The 18,804-nt window shown below is 35.0% G+C and overlaps 1 protein-coding gene and 2 long non-coding RNA genes across 3 annotated transcripts in view; 1 reads left to right on the forward strand and 2 right to left on the reverse strand.

The window, feature by feature from the left end:
* LOC126873313 (uncharacterized) overlaps nucleotides 1-18,804 on the reverse strand; it is a 245,898-nt gene that overhangs the window by 48,311 nt on the left and 178,783 nt on the right. The gene's annotated exons all lie outside the window — the stretch shown is intronic.
* Nucleotides 5,080-16,096, reverse strand: LOC126873314 (uncharacterized). The gene is made up of 3 exons (XR_007692366.1): nucleotides 15,982-16,096; nucleotides 14,151-14,440; nucleotides 5,080-12,898 (listed from the first exon to the last, which is right to left on the reverse strand). It is a non-coding gene; the product is annotated as an uncharacterized LOC126873314 (long non-coding RNA).
* LOC126873299 (uncharacterized) overlaps nucleotides 16,203-18,804 on the forward strand; it is a 163,477-nt gene continuing 160,875 nt past the window's right edge. The window contains exon 1 of the mRNA XM_050634021.1: nucleotides 16,203-16,468. The gene's annotated coding sequence lies outside the window, so the exon portion shown is untranslated. The remainder of the gene's footprint in view (nucleotides 16,469-18,804) is intronic.

The following is an 18,804-nucleotide window of genomic DNA, read 5'->3' on the forward strand; positions in this document are numbered from 1 at the left end:
TGGTTATTTATAGAAAGAACATAAAGTATCTCCCTGTACAATTAAACAAGATTGATGCTTTCAAATATTTTCCATTTATAGAAAAACTTCACGTATAACGGCCCCATCGGGAAATCCCGGGGTTATATCAAATATTCCATTATCAAAGGTTTATTGTATAAGGATTAAACAAACAATACAAAAAAGCATACTCGTACGCCACTTTAACTTTCAGATTGGCATCCAGCGAAACAAGTGATGCATATAAAATGCAAATGGGACTTCGATATATTATATGCATTTACAGTCCGTGAAATATATCCGTTATCGATCGCAAATAATATAGTTTCTATCTTATCGTCGCGCTATATCGCGTGTATCTTATCGCCTCTCTTTACTTTATCATTGAAATAATGGTTTTTCTTAAGATATCGATCTACGATATCGTGCGAAACTCTTAGATTAATAAGAAACAAAGTTTGTTGCTTAAAACATATAATTTCCTTAACCCTAGAATACACATGTTGTTTGATATTCATTTATTACAAATCGCACATTTCATTTTTGGCTAATAGCTTAACACGTTTCTAATTAGTCATTCATATTCAAACATAAAGTTTTTATTACTTGGAATTAAATTAGCAACATTCGTCATCTACTATTAACACATTCATCAATTCATTCGTTACAAATTCCCTGCGTTAATCATTCGTTACATCAAAATCCAATCTTAAACGAAAAGTTCCGACATATAATGTTAAATAAAGAATCGGAAACATAAATTTAAAATTTAAGAAAGAATCAAAATCTTACGACATTAAACCATCACACAATGTAGCCAAAAATTGAATCAGAATGTCTGCAAAATCAAGTTCGAAGGATCGAAATTCAAATATAAAATTTAAAAAAGAATTGGAAGCTTAGAACATTCAAACGCTGCACGATATCATATATACATATACATAGTGGTAAAAATTTCCAGGCAGGTAGATTTTTCATTTTATATTCCAAATATCAATATTATACAACTATATAATGTTCGTGTATTACATTATTTTCTTCCACTTATTGCGCTCCTATACCCAGCTTTATTTAAAGTTCCGTTGGATATATCGCTTCTCGAATATAAAGTTAGAAATTTCTTCTGGTCGTAAATTTTTGTATGGTGCTATGAAACGTCTTTAAAATCAAATTTCTCCTCTGAAAAATTATACTCACACGTCGTTAGCACGACTCGTGAGAACAGTATCGTAGTGTTAGCACTCCCAGCAGGCATCAAGACGCTCGAGTCTTACGATCTACATTTATTCCACGTGGGTTTGACAGGTTGCGTGATAGATACCGTGAAAATCGCCTCGTCGAAAGCGAAAGCTCGACCCTCACGAACGAAATCCAGCCAGATGCCATCCCTTTCCACGCGCTGTATACCTCCACTCCGGTGTACAGTTCCAAGGGTAGTTTCTAGGCGGTGCAAGCTTCGCTCCACGATATTTTACGGCTTATTTACTTTTCGGCGACGTCAGAGGCCCATGTGAACGGTCACGTGCCGTGCTCTTTCACGACGCGAAGAAACCCACGTCGATAAGAGGAAAGTAATGGATACAGTAGTTGGCCGATGAAATTTATTCGCGTCTGAACGGAGACGGGCCCCTAGGCTAACGTTATTGAAACCTTCCTCTCGATCTCATGAACAAAAGGCGCACCCGTGTTTCCCCCGTGTTCCTCGAAACGTACAGAAACGCATAAGAATGCGTTTCATCGTCTTCCTTACGACCAACCGGATGGAGAATCATTCGGTGAAACAAGGGTTACTGGTTATCTAACGGGTAGTTCTGTGACTTTCGAAGCGCTGCTATTGCGAACAGTGATACCTTTATGATAATATAGTTTATAGTTTATTTTGTCTTTTGCTGCTTTGAATTTTTATACGAATTTTGACTACACTGTTCTACGATAATTGAAGAATTAGACCCGTTTATTTTGAAAGCGATAAAAGTGCATTTTTTGTAAAAGTTGAGAAAACGCTAAATTTATGTATACCTTAGTGTGATCGATTTATTTATAAACAATTCATAATTTAAATATTGAAATATTTGTCTGTATTAATCAATTGAAATTTCATTATTAAATAGAATTGCGTAGTGATTTATTTTGGAAACGGTGTAAATTCATTTCCTGTAATCTGTAGCTTGTCCAAATGATCGAAACACCAATAATGAAAAACAAATGATAGCGAATGTAATTCTATCCCGCATAACATTGCATGTGAGGATGTAAACAAGTTGTTTAAATGCAATTCAGTAATAAACTAGTAAATTATTACGTTTAAAGTATCATTAAATTAATAGTAGTTTTACGTTTATATCGGGTTGTTATCGAAGTGCAAACTTAAGATTGAAGAGAGTGTTATATTGACACTTATTTCGAATAACTCAATAACACTTCCAATACAATAAAAACTTCGTTTTATATCGAGAAACTTAACTTATTTACTTGACACTTTAACGAAGATCTAAACTTTACCAATTGATTATTTAGAGAAAGAATTACGTTGATAATAAATTATAATAATTGAAATATATGTGTACAGTGTGATAAAATGTAAGAATATGATGCAGTTATCGTCTTTCCCACTTTCCGTACATTATGAACATTTCAATACACTTCCACTTTCAAGATATGTAGAATGTACCTAATATTAATCTCGCGAGTATGCTGTTACAATAAATACGTAAATTATATTAAAATGGAATAACAGTACTTTGTTTTCCCTCTTTTTATCTATAAACAAAGCTGGATTAAAGCATAAAGAATAAATTTTGCATACTTAAAATTTAATTAATTATACGATTCACTAATTTTGAAAGTTGTGTAGATCCATTCATGACCTTAAAGAAAGATATTGATTTACTTAATTCTTAAAAAACCTATTTGCATAATGAATTTACGTTTACTTAAACACGGAGAAACATGGACGAACCAAACATTTTAATATTTCAAAACAAAGGAAAGTGGACTCACACCACTTTCACAGTAAACCGTTCTTAATAATACTATTATGGAGTTTTTAGAGAAATAATTTTTATGATCTGACAATTTTACGTAGAGAAAAAAATCAGCTGAATTGTAATTAAATTACAGAAAAATATTATTAATCCAATTTTCTTTCTTTTTTCTTTCCTCTATATTTTCTTTCCGTCCATATCAAAAACCTCGATTTTCCAGTCATCCTGTCAATCTTCCCAAATTAAAAACGTCTTTCCACAAATATTGAAAATATCCGTGCTAATGGAGCGAGCAGAAGTTTAAAGATAAAGAAACACAAGACATGGGAATGTGTTGAATCGATCTTACACCTCGTCGTCGTTGTCGAAAAATCCAAGTAGCACGTATACATACATATGTTTATGTATGCGTTTACATGTCTGTCTCCTCGAAGGGAGAACATAAGCTTCCATACGACGCGAGAAGAGAAACGCGAGACAAGAGACGGTCGAGGTAATCGGATCGAAAGCTTTTTCACGTTGATGCACATCCTGCGGTAACAGCCGCAATTAGACGGACATTAAAAGTGTAAGATTAAAATTTCTCCATCGAACATTCTTCCGAATTATTTAAATAAACAGTTTGTCATATCAGTGATAGATAAAGCAAACTGAGGATCCATGAAAGCTTACAACGTAAAGGGGATTAAACCTCCAAGAGATTTGTTTAAATCCGTTTAGGAAATTGTGATAATCGCTATCATTTCGTCTTCTTCTCGTTATCATGTTCTAATTTTTTACGAGTTTAGGTAATAAAAATTGTGATTTTTCCAACGATTGGATTTTTTATTAGTGTTCGTCATGTTGGACATTGAGACAATAGGGTAGCTGAAATAATACTTGGAATGTAATGATATTAAAATACGAAGAACTTTTTCACATAGATACTCATTATTTTATTATTTATTATTTTATTAATTTGATCTCCCTGCGTACATTTTCGAAACGTCAGGAGATTCGGGACAATAAAAATACCCGTCGGAAAGTCTAATATCTCGTCCCTCGCTAAAATCTCCATACGAGATTTTCGTTTCTACCCCCTTCCATTTTTTCCCTTGCTCCATTAAATATCTCTGCTTTACGGTCTCCATTAGAAACATCGCAATCTCTCAGTTGTGGGTGTCTCGTTTTACAGGGACAATAAAACGCATCGCGACAGCGATTTGAATACTCGAGACTCGACTCTAAACCTGAAGATTCCTCGTGACGAAAATGTTTCGGGAGATAGTCGATTAATAAAATCCAAATATCTTCCACAAAGAAAAATGAAAAAATGATATACACATATACAGAATTTATATTAGAAAAAAAAAAACTACAAGATTTCTTCAAAATTTCCACAAATGACAAAGATGGCAGAATTCACGTTGTTTCCAAGAAATCACTGTATATTCTACGATACCTTATAATGTATTACGCATAAAACATTGAGACGCCAGAAGAACGTCTTGCTTGATTAGCATATGCTTTAAAATCCGCTCGGAAACTGTGTGTTATTAATACGTTATTTTACATAATGCATGATGGAGGGGTGGTGCCTTTCTGGTTTGCTCGTTGATCTAGCTCGTTCATCTTTGTCTTGCCAAGGGATCGTGAACGGAATTTGGAGGTACCGTCTTGATGTGTCGCGGCCGTTTAGAAGGTAAATCGACACGTTGGAACGTGATTGAGCAAGAATCGTAGAATTAGAAGGACAACCGGATTCCACGAGTTGTTCAACGATGATCGAATCTTTTGTTTCATTCGTTGGCGGATTCACGATTATCGATTCAGGTATTTCTCTTCGATATCTTCATATGCCTCGCCTTTCCCTTTTCTTTTTTTTTTTTTTTTTGTATTATTTGAATTTTGTATCTTTTTAATATTTTTCTAGCTTGTCATTTAATCTAGAATTAATAGAGTTTGGTTCGCGAAAAAATTTTAATTGTCAGTTAATTTACCGTTAAGAAATTTTTATTCCTGAGGAAAGTAATTTGTGATTGACATAGGGATCAATAGATTAGTTTCTAGAAATGTAGAAACTTTAATTATGAAAATTAATTATAAATTGAAAAACTTTAGTTTGAAATCGCTACGTTATTATTTCCAAAGAAATTTTAACTGACGATTAATTTTAAGTTAATGAAATTTTCAATTCTAATAAAAATTTAATGTTCTTAAATAAAATTCTCAAAACTGTGTATCACATTTTATTGTCTCGGATTCATGCTCGATAGATGCTAATATTTGCAAATTTAATGACCCATACGAATTTACGATGCAAATACGTATGATAAACTTGCGTGTTATCATAACGAACAGGAGGCCTTCTTAACGAATATTTATTTACCACATAAAATTCCAATATTACCCGAAAATGGAGTGAACACGAGGGAATTACGCTCTTTGCGCCGTGTAAACACAACACCGCGGAGACTTACGAAGAGAATAAACGCGAATGTTAAAACGCGGAAGTGACAATGGCGACATTTCGCGTGTAATAGCCTGATTCAGGTGTCTCTAATGTGCATTTCAACGAATACTTGTTTCGGTTGTGGACGCGCTAGACAACCGAGCAACTTCCTTCATTATCCACATTGAATATTACTGACACATTATTTTTCAGTGGCCTTTTTACGACAGTATTCGATTCATTGATATTATAATCTCACTTTCAGGGCATTAATTGCTTTCAATCATTAAGAGTAGCAATTTTCATACACACATATTCGTTTCAAACATAGAAAATATTAATATAAAAAGACCATTGTTATCCAGGTACAATACTACACAATTTTATTGCACAGTTATTAATACTTTATATCATATTATATTCACACCTATAACAATCTCATTCCCTTATATACAAAGAAATGATTATGATGTACATGTATGTATGAGGACTTCTTGCACAAATGGATGTAAATAAATAATGTTTGAAACAGAAATTTTAGCTACAAAGGAATAATATAGGATTCAGTTCAACTAAAAAGATTAGAAAATAATGGAACCGTAACTAATAGAACCACGGAAGTACGATGGTAATTAACGACGTACAGTCGTATTTCTAAGACGTCAGATCCCCTTTATGGGATTATCATACGTTAGGGTGAATACGTTAGAGTTCGAAGAGACAAATATCAGACAGAGAAGCCTTAGTAACAGCACATAGGAAGTCTAGTGCTTCGAATGCGTGCACTCAAGTGTCTTTAGCGTAGCGTGCACGTACTGCACATTGCTGTCACTTTATCCGCCACCTACTTTGCTTTAAGCACAGGGATATCCCCGCGAGATAATGGGGAAAGTTCGCGGAATATCTGGCACACTGTGTCTTCCTTTTCATTAGTCTCGTACTCTTTGTAAAACCACAGTTCCTTGAAAATGCCCTTTCCTTTTCCCTTTGGTTTCGTTCGAACGTAGTTTGCCCAGTTAAATGAATTTTCTTCGAAACTTCATTTCTGTTGTTAACGTACAAAAAGGACCGTCACTTCAGACTCCGGCAGAAGTTTCTTTCTTTTATTTGTCGTAATAATAACCAAGCTTTAAACGTCCAAACGTTAAATTCTAACTTCTGCTTGATTTTTTATACATTCGAAGAGCATCGATATACTCGATGTTCGAAAATTACCAAAAATTGTTTAGAAAATTTAGAATGCTTTTATGATTTATCCGTTTCAAGTCTATTACGTTTCCATTAAAAATGTCGACTTCTGACGCTAACAAAATTTACAAATAAACTTTATAAATATTTGTTGCAAATAGCTGCAAGTAGCGAACCATATCGACCCGTCAATTGCTCTATACGTACAGCCGGAGACAAAAATAAGTGGGTAGGTAATGGAAATAGGTATCAATGGAGATTGATTAAATATACCTCGTTTACAAAGAAATTGTAAATATCAATGTCAATGCAATATAATATAAATATCAATTTCAATTATTTACTAAATTATCTATGTATTATGCAGATATATGTATATGTATAGTGGCTGCAAATAATATTTATCCACCACTGTATTTATCCTAGCACTTATATACCAATAAATGAGGTTCAAATATATTAAATTTCGTCTCACCTAGTAGTACTTTTATATGATTACAAAAAATTGATACTATGAACATGAAATGTAAGGACTGCTAATAAAATGGCTTTGCTGGAAAATAAAGATACGTACAAATATTTTTCCTACCCACGGTAATAAATGAAACTTCAATATATTACACTGGTACTAGTTCGATTACACCGCATCGACATCTACTTTCGCTATCTACTTTCGCTATCTGCCCGCCTATTTTTGTCCCTTACTGTACATTCAAGAATACTACAAGAACAAGGAGATCAAAAATGTATCTGATAGATTTTACGATAATTTTACGATGGTTATATGATTAATGAAAGGAATTTTGATTAGCGTGAGGGATACGAGGGCATGTTTTCCCCCTTCTGATAGAACAAATTCTCTTGAAATTTAGGGATTACCAGGATTCAGAAAGATGATATGTTCCGCAAAAGTAGAAGAAGATCATAAAGGTTTGTCTACCTACGTCCCGACGGCTGAAATCCTGGTGAACTATTGAAATCGCCTAAGTTAAACTATGTTTGGTATAATAAATCCTCGTGAAATGTCGGAAACGGTGGGCTGGTTTCGCTGTAGGATAGCACGGTAAATTGGTTTGAAAATTTAAGGGCTCTCGTGCTTAGCTCCTGGGCAAGCCTGTTCCAATCCTACATTTTAATGAATTCTATCAATTCTCATTGTGAACGCTATTTCACGAATGTATGTTGCTGTTACGAATTCAATTTCGGCTGGTGTTTCTTGCAATCGTTGTGTGAAAAAAAAAAAAATTACCAAAAGAAGAGGTCGAAAATTTACCACAGGCGCGATTACCGTAATATTCCGTTCCGTCTTCTCCACCAATTTAATTTTAATATGAAAAAATATAACATCGAAAGGGGATGAGAAATTTTTGCAACATATGTTGTAGATATGCAAGCTAGTTTTTATAATGAATAAATTACTACATTTCATTATAAACGAATCAAGAGAAACGTATCTAATAACACTAAATATTGTAACAATGATAACATTAAATCATCCCCAAATTACATTACAAAGCCGAACTGCAAGAATATTAAAAAATCGTAACCAATGTTTCTTTTAAACTACACATTCTCCTTGTCGTAATTCAGTTTCATAATTCAATTATTCCACATGTAACGTTAACTAAACATCCGGTACTCCAGTTTGCGATCTGCACTACAGTAAATCATCCCCATATCATTCGGCAAACGCGCCTTCAAAAAGTCGTAACCAATATCCATTTCAAATTTCGCTCTTCCTCCGGCACGTTCACCGCTACAATTCCCATCGCAGCCATTCCATAATCCGGCTATTCCACGTCGAATGTACATCGATTAATTTATCCGCACGTATAGCTGGCGATACGCGAGGGGAGGAAAAGCTCGCGTAACACCGTGCGAGAGCTTAACTTCCGTTCTCCACGCGCACATGCGTAAACACAGATAGGGACAAGGAGATCGCGTTACGTAAGGTTTAGCAGACGTATTGTCGGCTCAATGTTCCATCTACAGGATCTCAGTTGGCACAAAGGCCGGTTACACGCTGTGTGTGCGTGCGCCCCTTCTCACTTATCCTCCCCCACACCTTCGCAACCCCCTCCACACTGCTTCCGCAACCCGTGGATCCGTATTGTTCCTCCATGGGAATGCACCTAAGCGTTATCTGGCCACGCACCTGATGGTTCCTCATACGTGCGTAAACATATTAGGATTTGCGTTGTTATCACTGCTGTTCTCCTTCGAACAAATTTTCGTCAATGGTCCCAGTACTCTCTGGCCGCGGATATGATCAACATGTTTGGGAAAATAACCCAAGATCTTTTAGAGTTTCGTCGAAGGTGCGGGATTAATGAGAGGACAGAGTTTTGTGTGTTCAGTTCTTTTACTTTATGACACCATGACGACGACGTGTATAAAATTTTAAAAATTGTTAATTTTATGAAAATTGTAACGAGAAGAATCCCAAGATTTTCAGAAAAAGAGGGACTTTTGTGAGTTTACTAAGTTTGCTTTATAACACCGCGACGATGGCGCGTAAAAATTTCATAAAATTGATAGTTTTATGGTAATAGTAGAGGAGAAGATCCCAAGATTGTGAGAAAAGGGTAAGTTTCATAGGTTTACCTCTTACGCTTCATAACGCCATGATAGTGCCATGTAAAAAAGCCAAGGTTTTTGGAAAATTTCAACTGGAACGAGGTATAATCGTTAGTGAAACTTAATCGTTGAATACAATGTCTCCTATTTCGTAAAAATTTCCTTTCACTTTTGTGTTCATCTTGAAGCAATTAAAAATTATTTTTCTAACAAACCACTAAGTGTTGAACATGTTACGATAATATCGTCATGTATGTCTACCTTAACGCGAGTTAATAACGACGACGAAGTTACGACAACTTGAACAGACGCTCGCGGCCATAGCTTTCCGTGTGACGAGAAGCGTCGCATGCTTCTCAAGATGCTGCAAATTACTGGTGTCAATTACAGCGTGTTTGATTAACAACTATGCCAACATTTCGCTTCAGTTAGGATATTTGCGACAAATTTATCTCAAACTTGAATATCACGCGTCTTTGATTTTTTCGTCAAACTCATATCTAATTATATGTAAGGATGGCCCAAAGGTGACTTCGCGACTAAACGGGGAGAAACTTTAATCTTCCATAACCAGAATTTAAAGCCTAAATTTTGGAAAGTAATTAATATAAGTAAAATAATTTGCCATCTTTACAAATCCACGAAATTTTGTAAAAAAATTGCTATTCAATGTCAATTCATGCTAATGCATGCTATTCAATGACGATCGATATATGGATAACAAAAGCATATATTTCATCCTAATATCAAATAAAAGAATAGCTCTTGTTGTATAAAATTGGTTGACATATCGAATTTTTAAATTGTTCCTCTGTAAAAAATAAAAAATGTGATTTATCGTGTTTTTACCCCGTGATCTTCATTTATGTTTACTAAACTCATTTATCTGGCGGTTTAAAAATGAGAAAGCTTGATTTTCAGTGTCTGGCAAATAGAAGGAGAGCAAACGGCTTTGCACATTCATGCTGAAGCGAAGGAAACTCAAGTTCGCGAATAGTAATCAAATTGCGGTGGAATTAGGCAACAGACAAACATTTGCAGCATAATGAATCATACCGTATAGAGTTGTTTTGCCTGCATGCATGGATGTAACGTCAACCACCAAACCTTAATGAATGTTTTACGTGATATAGATCATTCATGCTTGCATATTACCGCGTTTGTTCTTGTAATTTGCTTGAAAAGTAGCTTATGCTATCTTGAAATATTCAAATACCGACGTGGTTAATATTGCTGTTGCTGAATTTAAGTGCTTTAGCGCTGCAGTTTCGATATTTGCCGAAATTGAAATAATTATTTAAAAACTCAAGTACTTGCTAATTTAATTTAATTTTAATTAAGAATTTTTAATTATTTAAATTGATATTTAATATCGGAAATATAATTAGTTCTGGCCATATGTTATTCAACTCTATAAAAGTAGATCTTAATTTAAATTGCTCTTAAATTTCGTTAGTAGCTTTCCGGACAGCTCAATAGAAGGTGAATGGCGAATATGAAACTGGTTGCCACGATTAAACGGTTGATTAAGCGACGCACATGGAAATAGGTGAACACCGATGAAAGAGAAAATTTCGCAGCCTCTGAAAGCCGTATATAGACTAACGTAATTTGCCTTCGAGCTGCGATTGCTAAATTTAATGAAGCATAAGCAAGCCTAATCAGACCGTGCCACGAGAAGCTCGAGTCGTCGCCTGCAGCGTTAACTCGTTCAAGCACAAGAAACGACTTCGTAATTGCAATCTTAGTACAGCTTGAGCAGATATTTTTATAATTAACGAGTACATAATAGCTAGGTATGCATACGGTAAGTCAAATATATAATTAATTTTTCATACATCGCAGTCTTCTTTGCTCTTGAAAAAAAAAGCTTACTGAAATCAGATCAGAATTCCTTACGTTTATTTGAAAATTAAAAAATCATGATTAACATAATTGAGCTACTTGATCGGTACAATCATATAGAAATGAAATAAGATAGTGTACGGACAACAAATAAATAAAGTAAATTTTCAAATTATATATATATATTGATAACATTAAGTGTTAAAAATTGATGGCGTGAAATTGTAAAAGTTTTTAGTATTCTTCGTGACAAATATAAAAAGGTTAATCGATATAAAAATCGTAAAAAATATTCAATCAAAATCAATACCTATTTTTATTGTAAAATATAGTATCTTCGAGAAGAAATGTTTAATAAACATAATTTTCTCGACCATCACGAAATACTATACCATTCCAAATACTATGTTGATTAAACAAAATTTTCTACTCCACTCAGTGACCACTACGAGGCTTCGAAGTCTCGGATATTTCTTAATAACTTATACAGGCGGAAGCCAATCGTTCAACGTTGCGATAAATTACGATCAATGCTCCTCGGAAGCGTGTAAAGTTTAGACGGTACGCGGCCAATTTATCATGAACAAGCATCGTTAAGCAGAAGCAAATATAAGCAAGTTTATCCAAGCCTGATTAGATGAAATCACGATTAACTCACATCACTGCTCCAAACATCAATTCGATCCATCGCATTGAATGACTGTGCAAATTCCCCTAATTTAATGTGACACGCAATTGCCCAAAATGTCTCGTAAACCAACCATGTTCAGTCATACGTGTGAACTTCGAAACATTACAGGAATCATTTATACGCGGTAGTAGACGCTTCTGTTAACAACTTCTAATAATTACGCGAGGTAAGCACATCTTCCCGGTGTTCGAGTTATTACATCGACTGACGCGGTGCTCAAAGGCGTGACACTCAAATTAAACAGAAGAAAGTGGTCACGGTGAAAAGAACAACAGGCGATACACTGGATATCACGCTTATGCGTAACAAACTTTCTTTTATCCGATCTCACTTTCCTCCCGTTAAATATACGTACAGCGAACTGATTTTTAATTGGAATCTACGTCATCGAAAAATTATACGAAAAATCAGTCACTGGATTGATGCATCCGGAATGCTTCTTCATGATTTTAAATTGGTAGGTGGATATCGTGAATGGAAAGTAAATGTTAGAAATACCACATTGTCTGTGTCTAAAATAGCGATTAAAATAACAAAGGAATTATAATAAATTAGGAATTTATATCTCACGCAAATATTAGTACAAATTAATATTGACTTTGAAAATTGAAATCTAACGAGAAGACTACAGAATCACTAAAGAAGCACACCGAACAAGAACTAGAGATAACGGTATTTACAAATTCGGAAGAATGAATTTACATAACCGTTGGAAAATGTATATAGATTTAATTGGAAACTTAATACGATCATTGAAAATAAATCTTAATTCCGCAAGTAATTTCTACGTATTATATTTTAGCTTCGAATTTGATTTTTGATTTCTCTTTTTCGGTAGAATGGCGGTAAAAGAATAGATCGAAACGAAACAGATTTGCAGCGTTGACACGAGGACAATTGAAGAATTGGAATAAGTCACGATTAACGCGTACATGCGTGCTGGAACATGGTAAACGACTACGTAAATTGTAGCTCGATCCGGTGCGTAACGAACCGATGTACCAGAGCCTCGGACTTGTTCGAAATGGCGTATGCACGCGTCCCGTGCGTGTAATTAGGGGACATACGTGCTTCGCTTGACAGTTCGTTCTGTTCGAGCAAGTGTTTTCAGACTAATTCGCAAGGGAGCTTCCAATACGAGCCGACTATACAAAACCCCTGCTCGTTTGCATAACAAACCGGCTGAAACAAGTTTTTTAAGAAATGCTCAGTAAAAATTCCTCTCTAATTTATGTAATTTGTTACCGCTAAGAATATTAATTTTTTATCCTTTTTAATTTCTACGTAAAATGTGATCTATATCTAATATCCTAACAATATGTAACTGGAATATCACCTGATATTTTTAGATTGGTAATTTGTTTTCTTTTTACTTTAAAAATGTTAGTCTGTTAAATATAATTGTTATATTTTCCTCATATTTATCAGTATATGTTCGTTATCGCAACAAGTAAAATAAAACTATATTAATTTAATAAATGTAGCACAGCTTTCTTCTCTTACTCTGAAAGCGACAGTTTTTCAAAGAGTGCAAAGAATTGTTTCGACTGAGGAGGCTATATATTTACTGAATTTAAGATATTATACGTATTAATCGTTGCGGTATTGTTACTGCGGCGACAAAGTGTAACCGTAGTGTTGAGATAAATAAGATTGTCAGACAGAAAATGCTGACGTAGCCGGTACAGACGGAGATAAGGATCGCAAGAAAGAAGAAAAGCTATTTCACAGATCGAGGATGATAGGGTTCAGATGCGAGTAATAAATTTTAGGTGCAAGTGGGTCGACGCCGGCGTAGATTGCCCCCGATTTCTGCATTTCGACAGGAGTCACGGTGAAACTTCCGTTTAAAACTTATAATCGCGTATTCTCGACGTCGTCTCAATAAAATAAGGAAGTTTTAACGTTAAAGACACTGACAAGTTCCCGAAGGGAAATCGATAATTGTCCGAAGGAATCTCCTTTGAGGAGTTTTAAAACAGGAAAAAACGATCTGCTTAGTATCACCAATTAATAATTTTATAATAAGTAAACTAACAACTCCTCGAGAAAATAAGAAGTTTCCCGAGTTTTATCATTAAAATTTCATCAAACATTCATCCTCGTTAATTTAAAAAGATATGGCTACTTATATAGTATATTGAAGTTTAGCTTCATGTACAGTTTTCTCAAACTGGAAATTTCGTCGCTATCTCTGCACTTCTAATTTAACAAGTAAATTTTCAAATTTTGAAATCAGAAGGTTTGTATAATACTCCCTGATGAATAGGATAATTTACTTTGCAATTAGTGCGATCGTTTCTGTTTCAAAGTAAGAAAAGAGAGCATTTAAACGTTCCATTTAGCTAATCCATTTTCTAAGGTATTTGTCACGCGATTTTATTCAAATTTGTCGTCACTTTAAAACACAATTCGAAGATTTGCATGCACTTACTAACTCCATTAGACTGGAAACATGACCAGCTGGAGATTGCGACAACCGGTTGAGAGACTTATTCGACCTTCATTCCGGCCTTTACCACATTCCAATGAGAGCCGATGAATTCCATCGAGTCCTCCTTTCGACATGACCCCATAAACTTGAAGACATCTGTGGTCATTGAGGGCTGGCTGTGTAATTAGAAAAGTGGCTGGTAAACCTTCGCCGAAGAACCAGTACAGTCGTGACAGACTTTAAAACTTCCAGTGATTTCCCATGAAAACTTTCTTTTCAACGGACGAGACCTGTATAAATAATAATGTATTCATTTCCACGGTTGTGTATGCTGATGACACTTGTGAATCGCCAGGGAAAATATTCATATGAGAATAATCGATATTTAGCGCACGTGTGTTGGCGCGAGCACGGAGAAGGCAATTTTTAAAATATAAATTCAAGGCAAATTGAAAAACGAGTGCCAGTTACCGTTATCGAGGCGATACGTATGTTGAAACAGATATTTCATTCTGAAACTGTTATCTCTTGCGAACGTGTTTGTTTATTGTATTAATTTCTACTTGTCGTTATAAATTAATAATCGTAACTTCGTCCACAAAATACGGTGCAATTAATTGTACAAACATATTTTAATCAAATAACAGTAATTTAACAAAGTCCAGCTTTATTTGCATTATCATACCTACATACATACCTAAAAGTAGCTTAAATTTGTCATATCGACAACATTTCGCGTACCGTTACTTCCTAATTTATGTACCTCGTTATAATCACGACACGATTTCTCGAAAGCAAACTTTATCAAAGTAATATTTAACATTACTAACTATCACAACGATCTTATCTATCTAAATATATACGGATCTTAACAGCACGGATTAGAATTATTAGTTGTCTCACTCATTTCAGATCTCTATGTATAGATGTCTCAAATCCTCTTATCAAATTAATTACCTCGTTGCTATATTATTGAATACTTTACTTCTTTCGATTACAGACAAAGCTCTATTCAGGTTTTTTAAATATCATCTTCGATAAAAGAAGAAGATAAAGCGTACTGTTAAGATTTATGGTATAATAATATGGCACTATATAACAATATATAATAGTATATAATAATATACTGCCTAAAATCTCAAATTATTAGAATCCCAAGTCGAAAATTGGCGCGTTTTACCAGTCATAGGTTATCAATTGGTTCGAGTTCTTTCTGTTAGTAGCTTTTTACGTATAGATACTCTGAATCCTTTTATCAAGTTGTCTTATTGTATCAACTTAATGTTTAAAACATGAACTTTTCCAATGTCCTACTCAAAACCCTAGATTTATCTAAAATTCAACACCTTACTCAGACACCTTGGCAATACCAATTTTGAAAAGAATCTCGAATTTTCTCGTCGGAAACTTCAACTCGTAGTCAGTCCCATAGAAACAAATGTTATCAAGCGTCTCAACACTTTTCCCTAAATATCCATTCGTCCTTAAAAATCAGCCAGAAGCTCACAAACCTTTTAACTCAATCCTATGAAATCAGATTTTTCCATCAGCCAAAGTATTTTGCTGCTCAGCATTTCTAAATATCCTTTGCATCTTACGAATCACCGAAAATGTCAAAAATCTTTCAATTAAATCCTGCGAAATCAAATTTTACCAAGTTTCTACTCAGCATTCCTAAGTATCCTTTTCGTGTTACGAGAGAATCGCCTAAAATTTATTAAACACTCTCGCGATACGTAGATTTAATCCAGCGACTTATCAGCGACACCGGACGCGCCAAGGCTTGGCTCGCCTCGGTATCTGATCTTTCTTGGTGCACGGTGATACTTACGTCGCACGTCGCTAACAATACTCAGGCCGAGCGACCGCATCGTTTGACAGAAGTCGCGCGTGGACGCGTGGAACCATGTTGACTACTCAACGTCGGTGGCACGATTATTTCGCGGGCGCGTAAAGTAGCGTGGTTTTGCAACGTGGACGCGCTGAATCCTTACGATCTCGCACGAACGATACCTATTCGTCCGATTCGGCAGAGGTCGGCTGGTCTGCAGCGACTCCGCCGCTCGGAAGAGGCTCAGTCGCTTCGCGCGCCTCGTGCCGTATGTGTTGTATCTGTTCACTGCTCCAACTGGTTGAATCGCGAGAAGCTCCCGCCTTAGTTTCGTGTGTCGATCCTAGATCAAACTCGGGTTTTTTTACGTGACAGTCGCGATCAGTTGAAAACGAACGTGTTTCTTTTTTTCTCCAATCACTGGTGCTTGTTTCGCCGAATTTTCCCAGTTCCGTTTGAAAGTTCCCGGCTCGGCCCATCGGCTGAGGTGAGTACCAGTAGTGCGTGTTTTTATCTTTCTCCCTCTGATATAAGCTTCTCCTTTTTACTTTAATATAGTTGAAGTGTTTTGAGACAAATCGTTGTTTTCTGAATTTTTTAAATATCAATCGTCTCTGTGACACCACATTTGTGATTAATTTTAGAAATCGTCGTATCTGATTGGAAAGAGTGATCGTTGATTAAATGGTATCTTTGAAAATGATGATACTAGGTGATTCACGAGTTCATAATACATTGTATATTTTTAGCGATGGATTTATCTAGTGACGGATCAAGAAATAAAATTCTGGGTTCTTGTTATCGGTTTGACTAATTTTGAATTCCGGATTTGCGAAACGTTGTCGTTTTGCAACGATGAAAACACTTTATCGTAATTAATATGAATGTAGAGTAATAAATAGAAAATTTCATTATTAAAATATGATTGAAATATTTTGTAAGATAGGTAAGACTGTCTTGAGCGTGATACTTGACGTCGTTTAATACGAACAGGTGTCTCTATGTGAGTTTCGAATCTCCATAAGAACGTGAAAGAAATCCTAATTTCGTTCTAAGTGACAGTACAATTTCCCGTCCCACTGGAACGAAAAATAGCATCATTTTCGATCGCAATGTGCCGTTTTACAAACAGATATATTTTTCTTTCACATTAAACCCTATATTATGGTCTCAATACGAGCCTGGTTTTTCACAATGTGACCGGGCTGGCCGTGAATTATTTGTCATTTTGTAGGAACATAAATTCTGTTTTGGAGCTGACGTTTGGTAGCGTTCAATATGCGTTCGGTCAGTTAGTTTTCTCGTCGCTCCAATAATTTGGGGCTATGCAACGTGTTTTCGGGGGAAAAAAATGGAACAGACCTTTTTGTGAGTTCACCGACAGGCGCAGGTTTCCAGTGTGACACGAGGTTGTTGCTTACGATTTAAAAAAAAATATTGATGTTGAATTTCGAAATAAAGAGGAGTGGAAAATTTAATAAATCACTCAGACATTGTCTCTCTGTTTAAAACAAAGAATTCCAATTAATAGATTCGTAAGTGAATAAAAATATTTGATAATCAAAAGTCCTAAGAGATTATTTTTCTATATCTCTTTAAATTAAAGTTCAAAATTCTCCATATGTTTGTATGTTATCCTCTTTTTATAATTACTTTTATCTTGGTATTGTGATTAAAACTTTTAATCAATACTGGGCAAGCGAGATTATCTCGAATCCGAGTAATGAATGAAGATTTTTACGAATACAAACTGACAACGATAAGTTCATAAATCTCGCGTTTAGATGTTGGAGAAGTTGGATCTACCTTTCGTGTTCCGAAAGTAAATGTTTAGTTTTCATCTTTCTTCGTGTCCAAAGAGGAAACACACGACATACGTAAGTTTAGCGGGAATGATCGATAACAGGGGATAAAATGAAACAACCGAGTGGATTTCCGCGCGAACTTTTCGTGTTTCCTACTAATCGAAAAGTAGCTCTTATCGAAAGGCGCAGTAGTCGAAATTCGATTTCAGTTGAATCAAAGTGTTGAACTCGAGATACGATTATTTTCTTGCAATAATCATCGTATCTAGTTTAAAAGCACTGATTTTATCGAATAGAAAATACGATAAAATAGGATTATGAGGTTAGAAAAATTTCGAAAAATTCATGGAGAATTATTTAAAGAATTAGACGTTCAGATGCAAGAAAATAAAGCAAACGGATATTGGTAGAGCAGAGGTAGAATTAATTATGAATATTAAATACTTAATAGTCGATAAATAGTTATAGCTTACTGCAGGCTGTCGCTTAAAATATTACCTACTCATTTTCATCGATTCGATATGAAACCCAAATTGTGGACCTTAATGATCCGTTAACGCGCGTGAGAAGCTCTCATCGATTTCTGACGAAATTTATTGCGGCAATATTGTACAGGGTATAAATTAGAAAAAAATAAAATAAAAAATAAAGTTTAAACTATAAACAAATTAAATTCAGTTGAAATGCTCCTGCACGAAAATAAAAATAGAAAAAATGAAATGAAATGTAAAAAAGTTAGTTATTTTCTAAACGAAACCATTCCGTTCTAGCTCTAAAATGGCAAATTCTTATTTCCTAAGAATCTGTGTGATATCCTCGTTCAGCTTAAACAGTGACCATACGAACACGATCTTCTCTTAATAAACAGAGGACAAGCTTCTAATTTCGCGCAGAAAGAGAGAAACGCGATTTAATTAAAGCTTATTCCGCGAATGATCTTGAATTGTAAGTAGAAATTCGAAGTGCAGCTACAAAGGTAGGACGCCTGGTATTTTCTCAATCTTAAGAATGTGTTGTA

This window comes from Bombus huntii, chromosome 14 (assembly GCF_024542735.1).
Source record: "Bombus huntii isolate Logan2020A chromosome 14, iyBomHunt1.1, whole genome shotgun sequence".
Classification (NCBI taxonomy): domain Eukaryota; kingdom Metazoa; phylum Arthropoda; class Insecta; order Hymenoptera; family Apidae; genus Bombus; species Bombus huntii.